The following is a 5,623-nucleotide window of genomic DNA, read 5'->3' on the forward strand; positions in this document are numbered from 1 at the left end:
AGTGTGGGCTGCAGCCCCTGCTGCAGTGGGTTGCCATGGGCTACTGTGTGTAGCCAGCAGCCAGCGTGAGCAGCCAGCAGCAGCTGTGAGTGGCCGGCCAGGGCCTGATGTGCCTCGCCCGGGAAGAGCGCAATGATGGTGCCAACTTGGGCCAGTGAGGCAACGTCCTCCACAACTGGACTGAGGAAAAAAAGGACAGCAACTTGTCTATTCCCATCCCCCAATTCCCCAATTTAAAAAAAGAAATAAACAAGTCCTATCTTTCTAAGACAACTTCTCTTTCTAACTAGAATGCACGTTTCTGAGTACACATTTACCTGACTAGTTGAATGCAAGCAAGTTCATGCATATGGAGGCATATGATTCATTGAGCATTGTGCTAATGTGTGCGTGCATACCCATGGGCGTGTATGAGTCAGTGCATGTAGATGGATGTATAACAAAATAGGGGTATGTATACTTTGTGCTTGTTCCTGTGTAATTCTGAGGTCTTACATGCATACATCTAATTATACAAAATATGGTCTTTGTTTGACAAAGATTGCTAGGTAGCCAAAATGATATAACCAGGTTAATAAATGAAGTCTGTAAAACAGAAAAAAAAATTAAAGCTTAATATAAATTTCTCATTGTCTGGAAGAAGAAGAAGGAGGAGGAGGAGAAGGGAGGGGGAGAAGAAGAAGAAGAAGAAGAAGAAGGAGGAGGAGGGGGGGGAGGAAGGGAAGTGGGAGGAGGAGGAGGGGAAGGGAGAGGAGGAGAAACAGAACTAAGGAATCCCCGGGGGTCTCAAAACTAGCAATGAGGGCAGTTTCTGGGGTGAATGAAACAGGCCATTCTCTTCTCCCAACTCAGGAATCCAAAGTAAATAGCAAGAATTTTGTAGATTCTAGACCTCCTCTCACTAGGGTCTATAATGTTCACCATCAAGCTCAAGGCTGCCCACGGTCTACAGAGCACTTCGTGCCAAGTATAAAGGGCCACCCCGCCCTGGGGTAAAAATTTGGAGAGCAGAGTGAGGGCTAGATTTTCTTGTCCCTCAGCACAGCTCCCAACACGCACAGTGGCCCTCCTTACACTGTGTAGAACTGATCAAAAATCCCAGGCTGCGGGAGGTCCTGGACTAGATTTTCTGACCCCAGGGTTGTTTAGAAATCATACATATCATGATGAGTTCTGATCCTTGCTAACTCGTTCACTTTTATCAACTTCATAGACCATTATTTCGCTTGGCTCTGCTCTAAAATATGATTTGTCCCCTTAAAAAAATAAGAAAGGTCAACACTTTCCTCCCCTAAACTGGAAACCTATTCATTTATTGAGCATTCTGTCCAAAAATGTGTGCCAGCCTCTTGCCTGGGTTGCTTGGGATAATGCTTTATGTCAAGAGCAGGCAGACTATTCCACTGCAAGACCACTGTTGTACTTTGTGGCAAAATCTGTCAGGAATAACTTAGAACATTTTCTTAGCCTTTTTCTTCCGCCAAGTTTTGGTTATTGGCAAAGAGCTTTAGCTATGGATGCTCACACAGAACCCTCGTCACAATACTTCAAGGATCAGGGTTGGCAAGCACGGTACGTAATTCTTAGTGGGTAAAACAAGGGTGTATCCTGAGTTCCCTCCTTTTTCATGGGTTCCTTTTTGATATAATAACACTTGTGAATGAACTCTGTGAGTTCACTGAGTTCACAAAAGTAGAGAACAAAAAGATAAGCCTTCTCTTCTATGCAAACAAGTTGGATTTATTCTCACAAACTGGGAGTGGCTTGAACATAGAATTGATTTTGCTAGTTAATTATTGCCATAAACAGGGCTATAGAGCAACTATTCTAAACCTGGTCTTTCTGGTAGAAGTCCTCCATCTAGTAACTTATATGTATCTAGTAATCCCTTTAGTGAGTCCTCATCCTCATGTACCTCCGTGTGCATTTTGAGTCATGGGGGTTTTATCAGGATGGAGTCTTACTTACAGCTTGATAATCCATGCTGCTTTATTAAACTTTCTAGGAGGTTGCAGGTCATGGGGGCTCAGCTCACCATGTCCATGTCACAGTGACCCAAGTTCAATCCCAAGGCCTCCCAGACACTCACTGGCAGAGGGCCTTTGGACAGGTTACTATACCTCTCCAAGCCTGCCTCTGTTCCTCCATCTTCAAAATGAGAATAAAAATAAGACCTGCATCTAGCGCTGCTGTGAACATTATATATGATATATAGATGATCCCACATAATAAAGTGTTTAACAGGGTGCTTGGCACATAGTAAGGACTAAATAAATGAGAATAATAATTATTTGAGGCTAGCATAAGTGTTTCATTACACCAAACTTAAACATTTTCCAGACTAAAATTATCGATCATTTTCATTTTTCTTCAACATTTTTGGCACTCCCACGGATCACCTTTTTACCTTAAATATACCAGGGGTGCCCAAAAAATGTATACAAGTAGACGCTTTGGTCAACGTTGCTCAAGCAGTAGTTCGCCGTAATCAGAAGTGTCTGGATGCTGCTGGTAACCACTCTGAGCACCTCTTGTGGTGCTTGCAGAAGTCAAACGTGACTTGTTATTCATCTTTTGTTATCGGTATCTATTGATTATTACAATTTTAATAGTTTTTTCCCTTCTTAAAATGTGTATACATTTTTTTTGGCACCCTCTGTATTTATCTAAAATGAAACTTGACTACCATAAATGGAAAACCAGTGTTACCAGCCATAAATAGAAATCAGTATACATTAAAACAAACACATCATATAACACAAAAATTCATATTTGTAAACATCCATTCATTACCCCCTAAAATCACTCACCCACATCAATGGTACACAGGCCATATTTGGGGAAATGCTGTACTGTGAGACAGAACTTTGGGCTTAGGCCTCTGTCGGTGAGTTAGAAGAGGCACAATTTTCTTAATTGGCGAGCCTATTGATGAAAATTTAATGGGTACCTTTTATGTGCCAAGCCCTGATCTAGCGCTGGGAATACACAGGTGAGTAAACAGAGAGATGCCCATCCACGTGGCTCTGCCCTCTGAGAAAGGTTGGTGCCCCTCTGGAGGGGCACTCCATTTTCACAGGAAGCCATAACGCCTCTCTTTAACTCACTGATCGGTAATGTCTGACTCCCAACAACACTAACAACACAAATCAGCAATGCTTGCCAGGAGGTAGCATCTCAAAATCACCACCATTACCCACTTGCCAAGTTAACGATGTTTAGTTAAAACTGTTAGAGCTATGAGGCAGGTCTCCATGTATTGATATGGAAAGATGTCGCAGACATAACAGGGTAAGAAGTTACAAAACAGAATGTAGAATATAAACCTATTTGCATATGCATATATATGGGATTATTTTAAGTCGGGCTCTGTGCTAAGCCTTTATTTGCATCATTTCATGTAATTCTCATAATAGTCCTATGAAGTAAGTGCTATTATTATACCCATTTTGCAGATGCAAAAACTGAGGCCCAAACGGGGTAAAGCAATTTGTCTGAGGCCTCATAGCAAACAAATAAGTGGCGGAGTGGCAATTTGAGCCTTGTTCTACCTGCCTCCAGAGACTAGGTTCTTAACCACTAGGTTTTTCAGTAGCCATACATAGGAAATTCTGGAAAGATGCACACCAAATTGTTCATAGTGAGCATATCCCAGAAGTGAGGTTGGAGGGAGCTGCATTTTTTGTATTTCTTTATATGCCTCTATACTGTTTGAATTTTTAAAAACAACTGTGTGCTAATTTTGTACTTGAAAAACAAAAACAACAAAACTACCACCAATGCAAACACTGCCAAGAGACAGGAGCATTTGAGGAGGATCAACAGCCAGCCCGCCCTTCCATTCCTCTCCTTGTTTTAAGAGGTGTAGACATGGAAGACGTAATACTGGAAAAAGGTTCTGTGACCAGGGAAGTTTGGCAAACACTAGGTTAGACAAAATCAATCTGGCTCCTTCTCTGGAGGGACTTTCAGAGCTTTAACAAGCTAACGTTGACTATGAAGTTACTACAAGACAGTCTGTAGCTGAGGCCATGTTGATTTGGCCCCAGAATCCTTTTCTTTCCAGGCACCCCTGGAACTAGCATTCTCTGAAGCAAGCATTGGAAATGCAGCTCCAGATACTTTAAGACCAACACAGAAGTTGGTTGTTAGAGAAGGCCACATCCCTGGATGGTATCTTGGTCCTGCCTGTCCCCATGCCACCCACACACTCAGCTTCTGTCAGCATTTCTTTCATTGAATGAAGCTTGGCCTTGAAGCCATCAGCTTGTGGGTATGTGTATGGATTTGTAGGGTCCAGTGTGTGTTATATGTGTAGTCCCTGCCTCTGCCTCTGAACATACATGCACACACACATTTTCCAATGATGATATGTATGGTGTTTGGGATAGGGTGTGTGTGTGTGTGCGTGCGTGTGGGACCCTCCTCTAAGGTAGATATGTGGCCCAGTCTAGAATTCTCACACCCACTACACACAGGAAACAAGCTAATTTGCAAAGCTACACCACAAGTTTGAGGGAATGGGTGGTTCACTGGCCTGCCAAGGTGCTGAGTAGGAGTAATTCTGGGTGTGGACAGCCTTCCCTTTGGTAAACTACTTGCAGGAGGAGGGAGTGTCAAACCTCTGTTAAGCACCTACTATGTGTGAGAAGGATTCCTGGGTCCCCTGACTTAAAAGCCTGTTCATCACCCTTCTCCATGGGGAGGGGGTGGTGTCACAGCCTAGACCATTACAGGGCACATCATAGTCATGATTAATTCTTTGATTACCCACAAGCACTCTGTAAGAGAGCGGTTCATTATTGCTTCTTTACAGATAAGTAAACTGGAGTTCGGAGAGTTGAAGTCACTCGTTCAAGGAAATGGCAGAACCGGAATTGTACCTTGGTCTGCCTGACTCGGAAATGCGTGTTCTTTGCATTGACTCTCTTGCATTTGATCTTGCTCTGAGGTCTCTGACCTCCTGATACTCAAAGAACAGAACTCAGGGACAGTGATCTTGGCTTTATGTCCGGAGTACTTTCCGAAATGGAACTCTGTCCTTCTCAGAACTGTCCTGACTCTTCCAGGAAGCCTTCCAGGTTACCTAAGGGATGTCTTTTCCCATTCTCTGAACCCTCAGCCTGTTTTCTTGTCCATCACTTGACCCTTCTTCCCTTTGAGAAGGACCTCTGTCCCTGAGCCCCAGGGCTGAGGAGCCTTGAGTCATCTATCAGCATAGGCTGGATGGGGGGGAGGGGCCTCCTCATCCTGTCTGTCCAGGATGGGGATAAGCCCCCCTGAAGTGCAGGGGGAGCCAGCGTGTTCCCCAGCCCCCACAAAAGTCTGCAGGCCTTGGAACTGGGGATAGGAGAAAGGCTGGGACATGCTGACTAGGTGGAAATTGTGTGTCAAGAAAAACTCCAATGGCAGGGGAAACCTGGAAAGTTTGGTGCAGGTGGGGACTCTCCCCATAAAGTGAAGGCTGAGAGTTACATAGTGAGGGGGTGGGCAGGTAGCTGATTCTGCCTCCCTGGGGTTTCAAGCAGGAATATTCCCCAGGACCAACTGGCCCTACATATGCAGGGGCTGTGTGTGGGGCTGCAGCAGGAGTGAGCAAGAGAAGAGGGAAGGACATCCTGTG

The sequence above is a fragment of the Hipposideros armiger genome, unplaced genomic scaffold (assembly GCF_001890085.2).
Source record: "Hipposideros armiger isolate ML-2016 unplaced genomic scaffold, ASM189008v1 scaffold_10, whole genome shotgun sequence".
Taxonomy (NCBI): domain Eukaryota; kingdom Metazoa; phylum Chordata; class Mammalia; order Chiroptera; family Hipposideridae; genus Hipposideros; species Hipposideros armiger.